Genomic DNA, 19,848 nt, shown 5'->3' on the forward strand with positions numbered 1-19,848 from the left:
CTTCCAATTCAAACCATTCTGTGATTATATAAGGAATCCATACAAAGTTTAAATTCTGTAACAGTTGTAAAGCAAGACTCAGTCAAAATAGGGGCACATCAACCCTAACATGTGATTTCAAAGAAACAACCTGAGAAACAAAGTGAAGACTGCTTTTGTAGCCTTGCAGTTAGATGGCTCACATCAGTTAGGTCTTCGTTCATGGATTTCCTGCAAAGGCACAGGTTTTGTCAAAAACTTTAGAGTTCTCTCTAACTTGTTTTTTAATTATTAGGCTAAAAAGTCATTAATTTTCTGTCTCAATTTTCTTACCTTATTTTATGTACTCTTTTTTCACTGAGGAAGAGAAAAAGGTGAAAGTTGCATCTTTCAGAAGATATCTGGTGACCTTGAGGCTAGACTTTGTCCTGGTAATAGAAGATGTCTGCAAATTTCTTCAGGATCTGAAATTCTCTAAATCAAGTTCTTTCATGTAATTGGTTATGATTCAAACTATAAAGCTATAAAGTAATAGGAATACTCTGTCAGAGAGCAGCAAAGGTGACTCCAGTGTATACACTGCTCCACAAACAGGGGATGAAAACTGTGGTCAGAGAAGGGACTGGTAGAATGACCCAGACAGACTGAGCAATGAACCAAGTCTGGGATTCATTGACAAAGTCCATCCAGGAGCCAGAGGAAAGACTGGAGACAAGACTGCAGGCTGAGGCTGAAGGGTCCATCTATCTCCAGTGTAGGGCTGAAGTCCATCCAGGAGACAGCACAGAGACACAGCTGGAGACTGATTCTCCTATGGCACCACTACAACAGGGATTGGGATGAAATGGGGCTCCTGGACCCATGGCAAAGGACTAGAGGAAGCAGCAGCAGAGAGGCTAGGCAGGGTCAGAAAAGCCTGTTAGTGTCTTCAGTGCTCTGACATAATGCCTGTCAATCTCTTGTCACTTAAAACCCTGAAAGATGAGTAGGTGTATTGATTCTCAGTAAAGGACTCCAGGCTTTATGCTTGAAGAGACTGGAAGCAGATAGGTAGAGATGAAATGAATTCAAGGCATGGTCATCCATGTTTATCATCCTGCTCTAGGTGATTCCCCATTCGGCACAATTATTGCCTTTTTCCAGTACCAGTGTCACTCCATATCCTGGTATGAGAACCCTCATGTTTCACCTATGGAGGCCATTTATTGGACTGGGTGACTTCCTGAAGATCTATTCTAGGAGGAAAGCATGAACATTTTGAAGATACGCAGAAATTGTCACACTGAATCAAGAACAGAATAAAGGCAGACAATAACATTTTGAAGTATCTCTTTTTCACAGTTATCTTTCATTACAGTAGAGAACATGACTTTTAAAAGCCACAGACTCAAGAGTGAAATATTGTGATTTGATTTGAGATGAAATATACCAGTCTTTTGATTTGGTTTGACTTTTTAACTTCCTATAAATCAGTGTAATCTCTAGATATTAATAAACTTCTTTTGCATTGAGATATCATCAGTTCAAGGGGAATGCAGTGTCTTGCAAAGTTTGGATTTGTGACCGTTGTCCTTCCCTACCATTTAGTCAGTTTTAAAATGTGTAAAGCATTTTTCAAGTTTGAAATTATAAAAAGAAAAGAAGTAAAACTAAGGTTTCCATTCACTTTAACATCCATTCAGTATTACTTTAATTGACAAGTTAAGTGTGTAATAATAGTGACAAAAGCAAACTTTTCATTTAATTCTGCATACTTAGCAATTAGTTTGAATTGTAAATATTGGAAGAGTTTTGTAAAGTTAAGTATATGAAACATGTTTTTTAAATATATTTGTAGCAACCTGCAAAAGTTAAAGTTGTATTTGTGCCAGAATTCAGAGTTATTTTCTTTTCAACTAGTAAACTCATCTGATTTTATATGGATTGTGGAAGAATTTTGAGCTAAAATGACAGATCATAAAAAGTTTTTTAATTGCTACTGCTGCAAAATTAGGAATTCAGGTTATGCTTTTTCAAATTCTATGCCAAACAGAAATTTATTAAATAGATATCGCATTTAGCTCTATTTTATGGCTGTGAAGTCAATAAAAGATATCTAGTAAAGAAAATGCTATGGTCAGATAAAATGTCATAGTATTATGTGAAAAGGACTGACGTCTGCTTGGGATTAAAAACTATCAAGTTTTTATAAATATCAAATGCTCTTTTCTATGTAATCTCTGTTTGCAGTACTGCTTTGTTTCTTTTGCTCTCGCTGCTCAGTAGTTTAATTTTTTCTTTTTAGTATGAACCCATTATGTGGTTGTCATTATAAATCTTGGTTATGAGCTACCTCCACAATTAGACTATTTTGTTTTGGCAGAATGTTTTATATAGTCAAGAATTTTTTGAATATGAGTAAAGAGTCATTAATAACACCCCTTTTGATAAGGCTAATTTTGTTTGCGTGCATTATCTCACTGCATCTTTATATATTAAGATCTAGATGTTTAGAACAAGGTCAAATATCTCTGCCTAAAAATGATAAAATTACTGCTGTTATGCCAAACAGCAGTAAATACCTAAAGGGCTATATCAGCCTTATATAGAAATGAGGGAGATTCTTCCAAGATTTGTAAGAGACTGCATTACCTATCTATAAGCTTTTTCATCTCTTACAGTGCCAAATCTATATACTAGATTTGGTCTTGCTATATAATTTCCTGGAAAGTACCTTAAGCCTCTAAGCCTCTGTTCAATCATGAGAGGGAGCTGAAATTGAGTACAATGGCCTCTATTATTCTGATTGTTACTAAATGAAATGGAATTTAACTCGCCTTTATTTTTTTTCTAAAGCAAGGGTTATGTTTTCGGAAGGGTTTAGATCAAGCCATAACTCATTTTAAAATAAGAAGAAAAGGAATTTCTACTGTGCAGCAAACAATGAAATAGAAGAATGGTAAATTAAATTACCTTTTACTTCTTATTCTATTCATGTGATCATTAACCAAAAACTTATTTTACTAAAAAGCAGATTGTTCAAAGTCAGAAGCAAGCTAGGCTGAACTCCTAGCCCTCAATAGAATTCTATTTTAAAAGTAATGCAAAGATTCCCTAGTTTCATTATACAACACTTGTAACTGAAAACAGAGAATGACTTTATCTGAAGTAATATGTACTGACACATGAGGCTGACCTTCCTGTCACATCAGCCTTTTCCTCTATTCTTTCCTGCAGTGTCAAAACTCATTTAAAAGAAAGTTGACTGGATATGGTTTGTTGTTTATTTCTTTGTTCTATTGTAGAAGTGCTGTAGCTTTCCTTTTATACAATTTAACAGTGTTATCCTAGAAAGAACAATAAGAAAAATGGGAACAAAGAGAATTATCAAAGAATCTTAATCTCATCCACCAGTGATCTCATAACTTGTAGAAGTGATGGTTATATCTCGAACTCTGGGCTTACCTATAAGAACACATAATCAGCTAAAAATATCTATATACAACGTAAATTATTTATGATAATTATTAGTCAAGATAATCTAAAGTATAGAAGTCTGTACATTTATATTTTCAATACTCTAGTTTTATTTTAAGAATTTTAATTTAGTTGAGAAATATTGTTTACTTATCTATCAGAAACTAAACAGTAGAGATGTAAAATGTCCTTTTTATCTCCACTTTGGGGCCTCAGGAAGGGAAGTTTTCCTCCTTTCTGTTTCTGTTGTTACATATATCTCTGGGGAACACACCAGTCTTTAAAAGCTTCAAGACAGTTTAATGGAAAGGATGAAAAAAGAAATCACTTCATCATATTAAAAATCTGTAATTCTAGTTTGAAACAGAAGAGATTGTGTCTAAAATTTCATATGGGACTACACAGTAATTTTGTCCTTGGATTATGGTTGCCTATCAGTGACACTTTTAAAAATAAAATTGTTTAAAATAAAAACTTTTAGATATGAGATACCTGAAATAGAAGTTTTTCTGTCCGCCAAATGTTCCGACTCTTTACATGCACAACCGATTTTGACCTGCAACTGAGGAAAATTGTAAGAAAAATAAACACATGTTGAAGGAAGAAGGAGAAGAAAATAATTTCATTTGAGGGTTCATTTTAAAATTTGATACCTGAAAATATTTTACTTCATGTTTTTAGGAGAGATTTTGGCTTATTTATGAAGTCTCTGAATTCTAGTTTTGCATTCATTGCACTACCCTATATTTCCCTTCATTACTTGTTTTCACTTACTCTTAATACTTTGGGAGAAACATTAGCTTTAAACTTTGACACTCTTAAAAGCAGTACTGAAACCTCCCCACTCCCCCATAATCTAAACCCAATATATCCATCTGCTCTTGTAGATGCTTCAAATTTCTTCAGAACTAATAATCTTTCTTATTTCCTCTGTTCCTATCTGAATTTTTTTCTAGGGTGAGGAGAGAGGCATTTGTGGAATTATGGCCTTAACATTTGGGCTAATAGCAATTTTAAGAGAGCAGTCTATCATAGGTAAACTACTTTTTACAATGAATAATTCATAAACAGATTAATCCCAAGGTGTTTAAAAAAGGCAATTATCAAAAGTACCTGTGTAATTTAGAAGCTCAAGTTTTATCATGGAAGTTATATTTTAGAAATCTAACTTTAGGATATACTTTTTTAATGTGTGATCTATTGCGCTATTTTGTCTCATTATTTTAAAGAAGCAACAACTCCTGTTTTTGTTAAAAATATTGGTTCATCTGCTTCAAAACATTAAGTTTAAAACAATGGCAACTTCTTTTCCCTTATTTATTCTCTATAATGAAAGGGGGCATGCTAGAAGTGTATATCATATCAGAGCTTAAATAATGCCAGTAGCCAATGCTGGACATGGATTTAGCATGATTAAAAGAAGTTATTTGCATTGTGTCTCCATTACATAGTCATACTGTAATGAAATTCTCCAGTCTACTAGAAATATGTCTATTAGTCTAGACAAGCCTGTTTAGCGTGGACATTCAGTTTCCCTTACCCCTGAGACATTGGCAGGACAGCACACTATATGCTCCTTTTAAAAAGTCTGATGAAAAATTAGAGTGGACAATGCTGAATGTCTAAAATTTATTAAAGAGTTTATAGTAAAAGATGTAAGACTTCAGTTTATCAGGAAGAAATAATAGAGGGTTATGTCATAGCTCGTAAGTAAACTTCTCTGATGTAGAAAAAAGGCAGCAACAGTCTCTTTAGTGATAAAGATATATGTCAGTCCTCAACGAACCTCTGTATTCTCTATCTCTGTAGCTCTAAACAGGGCTATATGTCTTTCTAGAAGGACTAAGTGAACTGTAATGCCCTTTTGTCTACAGAGAGACAGTCCCTTCTGTCATTAAACTCTATATGACACACTTTATTCATCACTATCCTTGTAAATGTTCTAAACAAACAATAATCAAACTGCTCACTGCACATATGTAGATTTATATCAGTAGTAAACAAAAGGAAGATCTCAATATTGCTATTTAAAAAGCAGATAAATGGAAGGTCTAACAAAAACATGTGTACTATAACGCTAAAAAAGTCAAAAGGATGAAAAAAAAATCTAAGCCTAAATTAAATGTTTTAAATTAAAAGACATATATTGGGTTTGTGTGGCAAGGTTTTTGTCCATCAGGACCGCTGCCTTTATGTCCATCAGGACCAGTGCCAGCTGACTCCAAGACAGACCTGCCACTGGCCAAGGCCCAACCCATCAGTGACAATTGTAGCGCCTCTGGGACAACATGTTTGAGAAGGGGAGAAAGTTATCGTGCAGGGTCAATTGCAGCAAGAGAGAGGAGTGAGAATATGCAGACACCAAGGTCAGTGGAGAAGGAGGGGGAGGAGGTGCCCCAGGAGCTGGAGCAGAGATTCCCCTGCAGCCTGTGGTGAAGACACTGGTGAGACAGCTGTCCCCTTGCAGCCCATGCAGGTTAACTGGGGCGCAGAGATCCACCTACAGCCCATAGAGGGAGAGAGGACGCAGGTAGAGCAGGTAGATGTGCCCAAAGGAGGCTATGACCCCATTGGAAATCTGTGACTTTTTCTTTCCTTGGAGTGAAAATTATGATAGATTATTTCTTTATTCTTGAATAGTTTGTAAATGTCTATGATAGGTGACTTTTTATTAAAAATTGTTATGTAGTTGAGATTTCAATATCTGAAGTCTAATATTGATTATAAACAAATCACATAAAATTTGGTCTGAAAGGAGTTCATTTTTCTAACTTCTGCTCAAAACAGAGATGTATTCAAGTTGTTCAGAATCCTGTGCAGTAAATTTTTTAAAATCTCTAAAAGTAGAACATCTCTAACTTCTCTGGGCAATGCTTTCTCTGTCTTTACCTTCTTAAACAGTCCTTCCAAACTGCTATTTTTGACTACTAAACTCTAATGTGTGCTTTAAATGAAGGCCTGTCCTCTTTTTCGGAGAATAGTTTTAATCACTTTATTTGTTTCTACTCTTTCTTAATGGGCAAAATCATGGCATTTGTTTTCTAACTGATGTGGCAATATGGGTTAATATTGCTGCTGAGTTTCCATGTTTTTTCCTAATTGAATACCTCAGTTTGCTCATCTGTAAAACATCTATAATAAAGCACTTTCTTCCCTCACAAGGGTGTTGTAAGGTTTAATGAGATAATGATGTGCAGAACTCAAGATCTTCAGATAATAGATCATGCGTAAGTGCAAAGCATTAATTATTATTATTCCTGTCCCTTAGAGCATATTTTAAATTCAAAATCTGTCCACATGAGGTTGTTTAGATTATTTTTTACCAGCTTTGGTTTTCTATTACTTTTGCTTAGCAGTATACTATGGGTCTCATATATCTCACCTATATTAATTTAGTTTTCTAGTTTTCTTTCATCCTTTTGAGATCCATGCCTTATAATAAATCAGAAAAAAAAAGGACTGAAATTCTCTTTACAAATTTACCACATATACACAAAATAACTCATTTAGGAGGTGGGAGAGTTTCTATTCAATAAAAATTGAAAAATCATTTCTTCCTACTTTAAATGTGTAGGAATTTATTCAGAGAAAGGGTCTATGAAAACTAATCTATCTTTATTAATCTGATTTTTTACTATCACAAAAAAAGACCAGAACTAGGTTCCTAACCTTGTATGCAGCATATGTAATGTTAAAAAAAAAAATCCATCTTTTAATATTCAGAATTCCTACTATGCAGGAATATTGCATAAGATTTCACCTGTCAGTCAGTGCCAGGACACAGGTTGTAGCCCTGTAAATATGATTTCTACCCCCATCAGAGGGATGTAGTACAGGGGTTCAGCCTCGCCGTGGCCTGAGATGAATTGCACTGGTTTAACCCCAGCTGATGACTATGTAGGGCTAAAAGAGCCAAATCAGGTTCAGTGTAAAGTTTTGATTTTTGTAAGAAGTTCCTGGAATAAATTGCCCCAAAAATTCAATCTGAGCCTTGATTTGGAGAGTCCTTGCTAGACACAGCCAGGCAACAAAACAAAGACCTGCAAATTCAGAATTCTAGACATCCTGTACTCTCCTATTTTCTTCCAAGAACTTGTCCTAGCCTCCAGAGGAACTGGAAGGGGAACCTCCTCTGCCTCAGCTGACACTGGGAAGAAGAGTTTAAGGGAAGAGATTAAAATGAGATTGATGGGAATATGACTGCTAGTATGAAGATTGACATTTAATAGATATTTGGGGTCTTGTGCCACTGTTTCTCATTGAATGTTTATTAGATTAATAGAAGCAAAAGACAGAATAGTTAAAAAGTCATATCAGTAATAAGAATGAAGCTCATCAGAACAACACTAAAAGGTATTTTGACTTCAAAGGCTGCTAAAAGCTATTGTGTCTGAAGGCACAGTGGCTTTTCAGTTTCTGTTCTTTTTGTAGGTGAAGGATGACAGAGTCTCCAAAAACTTTGTACAATTTAATTCTGGAAGAAGACCAGGAGAAATTCGGGAAGGGGCTCAGAAAATAACAGCAGTTTCATGTTGAAGTTCATGTCGAAGAGTCAGCAATGTCAGATCATATCCTGATCTCAAGACGTGCCAAGATAGGCAGGGCAGCAAGAAAGTCACCCTTATTCACTTTGTTGAGACTCAGGTTATAGAAAGTCAATTGTAAAAATGGGAACAGTGTTGTTTAAATGATATATTTTTTTTTTCTAAATTTTGTTTTCTCTTGGCTTCATCTCTTCCCTTTATCTTTTTTTTTTTTGAAATTATTATAGAATTTTGTTTGGAAAACAGTACCAGACTCATTGCTACCTGTTACAGAATGAATTAAATACTGGAAACTAAATGTAAAGGCATTTTAAAAGAAACACTTTGCTTTCAAAATGTCCTTAATATTGTTACACGCTGTAGCTATTAAGAATACTTGATTGTTTTGTCTGTCTCTCCAGTCCCCTCCCTACCCTTGCCAGCCAATGTTTTTATTATCCTGTATGACATACAGAGAGCTATTGTCAAATACAACTGAGGAATTGATACTTAAAAGAATTCCTTCTTTTAAAATATTATTTGTTCCATTAGGAAAGTTGTCTATTATCAATCCCCAGTACTTTGTTTCTGGTGAAGTTGTTTATAAAATATCTTTATATTAAATCATATTCAATGTATTCGGTATAAGCAAAACTAATTCTAGCTGCTAAGGAATATATAACAGTGTGCAGCAATGCATAATTTTTATAAGCAGGGCTTGTAGAATACAGCACTATTCTTGTGGGATTTTTGTTCACTCTTCCTTTGTTTTTGTAGTTGTCCAAAGGTTTGGGGTTTTTTTTGTAATTAAACAGTGGAAAGTATTTCCATCATTTTCATTATCTTTTGTATCTTCAAAGCAAAACAAGAGACATTTAGAAAATGGATCTTCTGAAGCAAAGAAAATTACAAGAATATTATACGGACCAAAAAACAAATTGCACAGTATAAGCAATAGCACATTTGAAGACTCATTCACATATTCACAGCATGAACCAGTCATGATAACGAAGGCAGTTAACGATCCTTCCCTTTTTCTCAGAATCTATAGCATAAATACATTTTTAAAACAAACTTTTGAGCTGTTCATCTGAACTGCCTGTCAACATTACAATCAGAATACAAGAAACGCACTAGCCATTATCAAGTATACAAATTTCATAAAAATGTATTTTTAAAAATATTATTGCATATATTTTGTACTAAAATGCTAAATTTCCAAACCCTTACAGGTCTAGTTTTGTAAAACTCTACACAAGAATTTATACTTTATGCCAATTTTCTAAATTTGGTGAATTCTTTGTATTCACCAAATAAAAAAAAATAAAAAAAAAAATCAAACCTACTCATATTTGTCACTCTAAGCACTTTAGAACAGCCTGATTAATTACACATGTTGCCACGCAGCTTGGAATTACGCACTTCTTCAGTAAGATGCTGCCTTTATTTCTGGGTACAGGGATACGCATCTCACCAATACTTTATAGAGCCAAGTAAGCCAGTCAAACTGGACTCCCCTGAAGTGAAATAAACATCACTCTAATAGAAGAAGCTCTTTAATTTATACCTTGGCCCTACCAGAGCTAAACTAAAAGGCTTACAGATCAGCACTATAGGAAATATACTGATTTTTGCATGAGGAGAGAGAGGACTGTTCTCTATCTTTGTCATACCCTAATCACATAGAAACTTTTTTTTTCCTTTATTTTTTATGAGAAAAACAATGATAAGTCAGGATGAGGAAATGGACTTGTTGGTTTTACACTTAATTCTTGTGTAGCTGTTTTTAGCTACCAGTAAGGTTTCCTATTGTGTTTTCTTCATTCAGATTCAATGAATCTCAACTGAATTGACTTTGTAACTGCACCCCACTAGTAGACTAAGTGTTCTTTGGGCTATTAAAATGCCTATTGCCCTGGAGCTTTTCTGAAGTGGATATAAAATCCAAATAGCAGCTGGAAGACACACAGGGAAACTAACTTTGAAACAAAGCTAGCTACTGCTTCTCTAAGCTTCTGGTTATATTTACAGTGGAATGTGGAGGGTAGAGCTGAGAATAAAATTAAATTGTTCATAGTTTCCAAGTAGCCTTTTTCTCATTCTCTTGGATATATATTAGGAAAACATGTCTCAGTTATGAGAGCCTCAGCCTCTTCTACAGAGATGAAGCTGTTTGAAGGTGATCTCTGGTCTTTTTGGACTGTTTGCAGCTCTCTTGGCTTTCCATATCTATCTAATTATCTACTTAAAACTACAACAGAAGCGTGCAATGAAACAAATTTCAGTGCAATGCATTGCACAGAAATGTAGGACTAACTATCCTGATAAGGACTAACTGACCTGCTAAGAATCAGAGGCAACTTCTATTTCACCTGGAATTGTAGACACAGTGGGCTAAATTCTGTTGCTCTTGTAGATATATGTATGTATATTCTGCAGAATCGCTTGAGTTTCATGTGATATTTGAAACATTCATTTTAGGTGTAAAGAAGCTTACAAAATCTGAGTAAAAATGTATCACTGTTTTTCTTTTTTTTTTTTTTCTTTTTTTTTTAAATAATTTTTCTTAAAAAGTTTGCAGGGCTACTTTGTAAACTCTTTTCCAAATGACACATCTCACCTGATAAAGTTTCTAATATTTCACTGGAGGAGGAAACACCAACATCTTTCAAAGTAAAGCCATAGATTTTGTGAAGATATTAACTAATATCAGCTACTTATTTCTCTGTGGTCACTCAGTACTATCCTCTGACCCTGAAAAGTGGCTGAGATTCAACATTCTTTGGTAAGCAGCCAGAGCTTCAGAATACATGTTTTTCTCTCGTGAAGAAATGACTTTCACATTAATCTTAGGGAAAAAAAATGAAATCTCATTAAGAGAAATATGCCTTGATTGATTTAGTATTATTGTGAGCTAAGATGATATATATTTAGGTACTTGTACTATTTTACAAAAGAAAATAATTTGATTTGGTTTTGTTTTGTTTGGGCAGGGGGCATTTAAATGACTCTTCATGTCAGTGATATAATCTCTAAAATTTTCATATTGACTTTGATTAATTTTTCTGCTTCCAATTCAATTCTTGCTTTGCTGTAGTTTTAATGTTTGAAGACAATTGTACTAAACCAGATCTGTGCTACTTTGTAGTCTGTGCTGTCTCCCACAGGATAAACTTGGGGATAAATTGTGACTTAAAACAGATCCCAGTAAAGAAAATGTAACTAATAATATGATTGAGATTTTAAAATAATTTTCAGAGACTCAAACTGTGTTTTTACATCTCAGTTAGCAAATAGTCAAGATTATAGTTTATCTTTTTTTTTTTTTGGTTTTTAGAATATTCAGCTGAATTTTGAGATGAAAAATGCCAGCAGTTTGATGGTCTTCTCTGTGAATTTTAATAATATACTTAAAATGAGAAGGTTAATTTCAAACAAAATTTTGAACATATGATGACAAGGAGTACTTCTCACTGTACGAGCTTTCAGAATGATGCATCTTGCAAACTAGATTATTTTTTTTTTATAACTCTTACAGTAAACCCAAGAGCAATTCATAAGATAAAAATATTTAGCACAAAACCAGAGTTGTTATTATAAAGCAATGATTACTGTTTATTTCTACTAGATGGAATGTGTATAGAACTATATCCGATGAAGATGAACTTTTCTTCTAGCATTTCTTTCAATTTAAGTCAAAGACATTGGAATGCTCTCAAGCTGTGAGCCTAATTACCATAAGAATAATTTGGAAATTTCCTAGCTAAAGTCTGTTTATGAATTCTGCTCTGGTTTGTAGAAGCCAAGCATTTCATAGAAATATCTTGAATTCAACATAGCCTTGTTCTGCAGCCCATCCTACACTTGTGTGACTGTGCTTTCTGTAGTTCACTGTCTCATGTGAAACTCCAGGTTTGTAATTTTGAATTAAAAATTGGAAGTTAAACTAGCTAATCCACAGATGTCATGGAATGCACCAGAATATTGCATCCAGCTTGGACTTTTCAGTGCTGCTCAATTTTCACAACACTAACTTGGCAAGTCTTGTGGCTGTAACTGTTGCAGTTGACAGCTGACATTTGTTCTCAGCATGAATGACAGATTTTTTCTTGTATGTTATCAGCAAACTGTTCTTCTTGAACTTTTTGTCTTTTTAGAAAGCTCTTGCAATTGAGATAACTCAGTACCCCCTAGAAAAATCAAAATGAGTTAATGCATATTAAATTAAAAAAAAAAAGAAAATAACCTTCATACCTGCAACAGCAGTGACACAGTTAATTTTCTAGTTTAATGAGATGGATTATTTTAAGACAAAAGTATGTTATCTCTTTGTGGCATGGGTTCTGTATTTTATAAAAAATTGGTCATATTATTTTATTTACATATTTATAGCCAAGCATAAATGAGTTTACATATATCGACAAGTAATAAGGGTATTATGTTTACTCTTAAAGAACCCAAGCTTTTTCATTGTGGAAATAGTTATAAAAGTACTGATATTTTTACATTTTTGCAATTACTATAGATGGTTATTTTCAAAAGAGCTGCATTATAAGTCGATGTTAATGAATATCAGTATTTATATCCATTCTGATATTCCTTCTTGCTTTCTCTTTCATCTTCCTGTCTGATTCAAAACTACCTCCCTGTGGCTGTTTTGGCCTATATTCTATTCTCAGCTATAGACTGAATAATTTTATTAAAATCTATCGAAATTAAAAATTATTTTGCATGGAATAACTAATTTTAAGATAATATTTGATACAAAGGTTTGATGCAACCTCCCATAAAACTTAAGGAAAATAAAGTGACATTAAGTAATAAAAGGGAAAATTTAATGTACCTTCTTGACAATAAAAAGGAGCAATATACATTACAGAAAGAAGGAATTGTTAAGATAAGATCAATGGTCTTTTGCCTAAATAAAGAAAGAATAAGCAAATCAGGCTTAAATTGCATATCTACAAAATTGCTTCAAAATCTATTTTTTAATCTTTCAACAAGATAATACTACCATAAGGAAAAAGTTTCAGCTTTTATGGACAAAGACGGAAATGGTCTTTGGATATAGCAACATACAGCAGTGAACCTCAAATGAATATGTTGAAGAGTCTGAGATCTTCCTAGAAATCCCTCCGTTGGTCTTTGTGCAGTGTGTGTTTGTGCATGTGAGTGTGTGTATATATGTTTGAGCATGCAAATTATATACATATATATGTATATATGCATCCTTCATACTGTCACACATGGAAGATCAGAAAATGGATTTGTTACAAGTTACAGCTCAACATCAGTAATTCCATTAACCTTGTAATAAGTTGGTCCTTCTCTGTTCTTTGCAAAGAAAGTTGTTTCATTATATTAAATACCTACTTGGAATTAATAAATTTCACTGTTTTTTCTATTTTTTCTATTAAATTATGTAGACTTTTTTCATAAGAGTATACACTTTTATAATCGTTACTGTTTGGTGCATAATTTGACTAGCTCATTAAGATGTGGAAGGTTAATTAATTGTTTGCTGGTTGTAAAGATATTTTGAAGCTATGCAGTATTGTATTCTTCATAACATATGTAACAGTGTAGAGTGTGGATTTTGAATTAATTCAGGAGACATTAACTAATCGGGGCAGTTGACAAAAATATATTTATATTGACATATCTAGATGAAAATGTACTCTTGATTGTTCATATAAGGAACAATGAGCTATGACCAAACCTTTATTCTGATTAAGTACTCAACAAATCAAGAATAAGAAAGAGATCTTCAAATTTTCCAGTTTCTAAACTGTTTTTTCTGTATTAATTGTTAATAAAAATCAAGGATTCTGGTTTTATCAGTCTTGGAGTCATTGCAGCAAAAAACCACTGGATAAACTAGTTTTCTTTTTTTAAAAACTGGACAGATAATATCTCTAAGTGATTTAAGATAGGTTTTGCATGGTTTCAATTTACACTGTAACCTTTCAATTGCAGACTTATCTAAAGGGTAAAAGTGCATAACTTTGATTTTTATACTGCACAAGAGCAAGGTTAAAATGCTTTTGATTCTAAGTAAGATTAAATTATTTTCATTAGAAGTGGTAGAAACAAACTAGTGAGTACTGAAATATAGCTCGTTCAAGGTCAAGTATGTGCCAGTAAAAATATTTTTCACATATTTAGATTTCTTTAGAGACATAGGTTGTCTTCAATCTATACCAGTACAGTCTGGGTAATTAATGGTAGCTTTGCAGAGAAGGAATTGAGAATGTTGGTGGATGAATAAATCAGCATTACCCAGAAACTTGTATCTCAGAAAGACAACTTTAACCTTGAGGGTGGAGAAACACTGGAACTAGTAGTCCAGAGACATGGTAGATGCCCCATCCCTTGAAATATTCAAGGTCAGGTTGGACAGGGCCCTGAGGAACCTGGTCTGGTTGAAGGTGTCCCTGTTCATTGCAGAGAAGTTGGACTTTAAAGGTTCTTTCTAATTCAAACTATTCTGTGATTCTCTGATCCTGGACTGCATAACAAGAGGTGTGGTCAGCAGGCAAAAGAAGCTGATTCTGTCCCTCTACTCTTGTGAGACCCCAGATAGAGTACTCCCCTGGAGTACTCCCAGTTCTGGGGACCCCAGCACAAGACAGACATGGACCTGCTAAAACAGGTTGGGAATTTGTCATGAGCATGATCATGGGGCTGAAATACCTCTCCCATGAAGAAAGGCTGAGAGAGTTGGCATTGTTTAGCCTGGGGAAGGGAAGGCTTTGGGGAGACCTGACTGTGGTCTTTCAATACTTAAAGAGGGCTTATAAAGAAAGGTAGAGACAGACTTTTTTCATGGGCTTGCAGGGATATGACAAGGGATAACATTTTTAAACTGAAAAAGGTGGGCTTAGATTACATATAAGAAATAAATCTTTTAAGACAAAGGTAGTGAGACACTAGAAAATGTTGCCCAGAGAAGTTGTGGATGCCCGTCCCTGGAAGTGTTCAAGACAAAGTTGAATGGGGCTTTGAGCAACCCTATCTAGTGAAAGATGTCCCTGCTCACTGCAGAGGGGTTGGACTAGAGGATCTTTTAACGTACCTTTCAAACCAAATCATTCCATGATTTCCATGATCATTCTATGATACTATCAGTAACTAAGTAATGTGCTAATACTATATTATTATTGATTATCAGGTTATTGTTTTCTTCCATTCACCTTTTTTTCTTTTTCTAGCAATTACATTTGAATTATTAATGCTTAGAGCTTAAACACAAATTTTCTACTGCATGTGCTAAACATATTTTATCTGTGATACAATCTCTTCTTTCCCGTGTGAACATAGTCCCGGTAAAACTATGTAAAATAATTCAGGACATCATACACACTTTGCAGAGGTAGAAATTACTGTACAAGCTTTTAAGTAATCAATAAGCAAGTTCACTTTGTGCTGAGTAACATTTTGCATGCAGAGACCTTGACAAGGAGCACTCAAGCTTTGTGAGAGGAAAAAGCAAGATTGTTCGTAATATTAATTGCTACATATCCTGGTATCTGTGGGAGCAAACAAGTTTGAAGGATTCTGAATTCAGGAGAAAGAGGTATGGAATGAAGATTAATCCTCATTGAAATTAAATAAATTCTGCTAAAGACAAATTTAACTGTTTCTAAAGAGTATTTATGCAGATAAGTTATCTGCAATTATAGCTGAACTGAATGAAATCAACTATTATTCTTTTCAAGATAATTATTACAGGGATAGGGAGCAGCATGAAGCCCCCATAATCCAAGTGGAAGCAGTCAGTGACCTGCTAGACCACTTAGATACATACTTAGGTGGTTGTTGGGGATGGATTGGTTCCATTCAAGGGTACTGAGGGAGTTGGAGGGAGAGCTTGCCAAGCTACTTTCAATGATTTACCAGCAGTCGTGGCTAAGCAGGGAAATCCCAGGTGACTGGAAGTGGGCAAATGTGAAGCCAGTCTACAAGAATGACCAGAAGGAGGATCCAGAGAACTACAGGCCTGTCAGACTGATCTTGATGCTGGGGAAGTTTATGAAGCAGATCATCTTGAGGGACATCAGAAAGCACATGCAGGACAAACAGGGGATTAGGCTTGGATAGATTGTGTATTAGGAAAAAATTCTTAACTGAAAGACTGGTCAAGCATAGAGACAGGCTGCCCAGGAAAGTGATGGAATTACCATCCCTGGAAATGTTCAAAAAATGTCTATGTGATACTTGAGAATATGGTTTAGTGGTGAAGCTGGCAGTGTTAGGTTAATGGTTGGTCTCAGTGATCTTTGAGATCTTTTCCAACTTTAGCAATTCTATGATAGCCAGATTATCAATATTAAGTTATGGCATCTGTACTTTAGATGACCTTTACAGTTGCAAAGCAAACATTATTTTCCTCTCAAAAACATTGGTAGTAGACAGTTGAAGCACAAAATATTTATATCAGACAGATTAAAAAAAAAAAAAAGAAGAATAAAAGGAAAATAAATGTTACTGGAGTAGAAAAAGATATGGCCAGAGCAACTAAAAAAGTGTTAGCAAATTAAGCTTCAAGAAGGAGTCTGGAAGGTGTGCACAAAACCACTTACATGAATGCTATTTATATGAGAATAAGCTTACCCAGATAGGCCTAAGTCAACTGGGAGTGAGGATCTAAAAAGAGATTTTTTTCTGCCAAGAGTTCCTGATGCTGCCTTGCTGTCTATAATCCCTAGAAATTCTTCATCATATATAAACTACTTTCTATTTTACTCTAATTGTGTGAGGAAGTGATGAACAAGAAAGGCTATACAGAGTTCTAAGCCAGAAGGTATCATAGAAACATCTGTTTCCACTTTCATATTACAGTCACTTATCTTCCTCCCACTTCTTTATATTAATCAGTAAGATTTAACATATTAATCCTCTGGTACATTTGTAGGGGACAGCTAAAAAATAGGAAATTTAAAGATAAAAAACCAAAAGTCTTAGGCTCCTGAAATGATGTAAACAGGCTAAAAGGACTATATTAATTTGATGTATTTAAAATAAAAAAGCTAATACAAAAGACAGTTTACAAAATTTGAGAACCCTGGCAATCTATCATAGAGGAAAATTTCTTCTCAAAAATAAATACAATGATCAACCCGTCCACTAGTATGTATATAGGATATCCTTGGTGAGTACAGCAACACAGGATTTTGGTGTTGCTTTGTTCCATATGCTGTCCAGCCTATAATGTATCCAGTTTCAGTTAACATAAATTTCTGTCAATGTTTTGATGATAGCTCAGGAATAGAAGAGCATGAATGAGTCCTTTTGCAGGTGATCAGGAAATTAGTGGATTTGGCTGGATGAGTGTTCCCACCAGCTTGCAGAGTAATCTGTATCAAGATGGTGAGTACTGCTTCCCAAAACATTGTCTATGGAAAACAGAATTATCACTTCAGTAATCTACAGAGTAGTCAGATATGAAGCTTCTTCAGAAAACAGAGTGAAAAGACTTTGGAGGAGCTTGGAAATCATAGAATCATAGAATCAGCCAGGTTGGAAAGGACCTCTGAGATCATCAAGTCCAACCCTTGGTCCACCACTGCCGTGGTTACTAGACCATGGCAGTTTCACTGTTAAAGTATCACTTGGATGGCTACATGGAGTTAAGATTATATGGCAGTACATTTTTGCCTTAGTTCTGTCACTGCATCTTCCTGGAGGCCTGGATCACTTACTCTCAGTTTTGATTTCCCCAGCAGTAAAGACTATATGATTTCAAGAAAGTGTGTGCTATTTCTTAGTTCTGTGAGAAACATAAGAGAAGAACTCAATCCAGAAACTTCTAGGAGACAGTACCTGTTTTGATTCTTCGGGTGTCCTTCACAGGGCCAGGAGTTGAACTCGATAATCCCAATGGGTCCCTTGCAACTCAGCATATTCTATGATTCTATGAGTCCACGCTTATTTGAGGCATAGACAAAAATTCTGAGCATATAAAGAGACTCTGATGCTAGTCAATCCTTTTAACAACTTATTCTGTTTATTCTTTTTATAGTTTACTCACCCAGTTTATATTTAATCTAAGTGAATCTGGCTAATGAATAGCTGATTTATTGGAACGAGTGTCTCTTACCCAGAGAGTAAAATGTTAGGAAGGGTGTCAAACTGTCTTTAATTATGGCTGAGATTTCATACCTTAAGAATTATGTCTGTAAGTGATCATTTATGTGGAAAAATTATACTGACATATCTCTGTTGGTGCATGGTTTCAAGAAGTTTTGCATGGCTAGCCCATAGCAACCTGGACCTTATTTTCAGAAAGGTTTTTTTCTTTAATATTTTAAAAATTTTATGAAGGGGATTTCTCTTGCAACTCTATGTAAAGTCATCTAAAGATGACTTAAACTGCCTTGAACACATTAGGCATGGATTTATAGAAAATTCGGTAAATTTATGGAGTAACAGACTGTAAATATTTTCTCTCTCTTGAAAATAATCTAACTGTTGAAATATTTCTATAAATCTTGTTTGTCTGCCAGAATATGCTTCAAGAGAAAATTGTTTCACAGATACTGTCCTCACCAGGACAGTTTTAACTGACTTGGCTTACAATTTCGGTATAATATTTTTCCTTAATGTATTTTAAACCAGTAAGAAGAATCATGCCTCTATAAAAAAAAAAATCCCAAGATTCCTCTCTATCCTTGCTCCTGATTATATTCAGTCTCTCCCTGCTTTGAAGCATTCCGCATAAACAACCAGATGTTGGCTTCAAGGCATCAGCTGTTCTCCCTTAGGTTTCTGTTCAAGATACCTGATGCTCAGTTTGTTCAACAGTGTTATGGGTCTTTTTTGGATGACATGGAGGACTTTCTGCTCAGCTCTGTAGACAGTATCATTCTCTGCAGTTTTGAGGCATGAAAAAATCTCAGGGAAAACAAAAAATTCTAATTTAGAAATTATATAAATATGCTCTAATAATTTCATAATAAACAGAAGACTACAATTTAGGTAAAATGAAAATTCAGGCTCAATTGAATAAACTAATGTAAGAGATTTGATGTATCCCCTACTGTCTGTGATGATATCACGATACTGTGGTTTTTAGATTTCCTTACTTTTTTATTATAGTAATTTGGCCAAAATCAAACAAGCTGTGTGTTAACAATAAATATTACTTTCCTTCATATGTTCCAATTTCTCAAAACTGCAGTGGTCTGACATTAGCGGTGTCCAGCCCAAACTTCTTTTCTTCCTCCCATACTTCCAGCACATATTCCCTATGCTGTCTCAGTGCCTGTGTAGCATCTTGTGTGTCTAATTTGAACCTTTCAAGAGGCTTATCTTGTAAGTGTCATCCTCCTCAATACCAGGCCTTACCCATCATATCTTCAACAATCCTTAAAAAAAATCTTCTCATATTCACAAGGAAGAATACTTGCTGCCTTAATCAGTAGGATGTAGGTGGACTAGAGCCTGTCCAATATTATTGCCTTTGTGCAAGTTTTTCCTCACCTGACTCAATTCACCTGCCAGTAGGTGAAAAACAGGGGAGGAAGTTCAGATGGCCATTTTTAATCAGCTTGGATTGCTGAACACAATGGTGTTTGATGGTCTTAGCCCAAGCCATCGTTTTTATTGTGGTCTGACCTCAATGACTGCAACAAGACTGAGAAAAATAGAACAGTTGAGAAGAGGACTGAATGGCATTTTTGGATAGTTCCTCATTGTTTTCCACTAGTTTTTTGCATATTTCTCACAATTACAACAAAAGAAGGGGCGAGGAAAGTGGAGGGTTTGCTTTATCTGCCCCTACCTTGACAGCTCTTGGTGACAATACGGTATTTTTTCTACTAACCCTATGTTCTGATCAATAAGGTAGAATTGATTTCTACCTTATGTGTATTTTCTTTATTTAGCAACA

General features: G+C 34.7%; 1 protein-coding gene across 1 annotated transcript in view; it reads left to right on the forward strand.

Moving 5' to 3' along the window:
• The window catches only part of EYS (eyes shut homolog), an 863,631-nt gene that overhangs the window by 237,171 nt on the left and 606,612 nt on the right, over positions 1 to 19,848 (forward strand). The window lies entirely within an intron of this gene.

Source organism: Pseudopipra pipra, chromosome 3 (assembly GCF_036250125.1).
Source record: "Pseudopipra pipra isolate bDixPip1 chromosome 3, bDixPip1.hap1, whole genome shotgun sequence".
Taxonomy (NCBI): domain Eukaryota; kingdom Metazoa; phylum Chordata; class Aves; order Passeriformes; family Pipridae; genus Pseudopipra; species Pseudopipra pipra.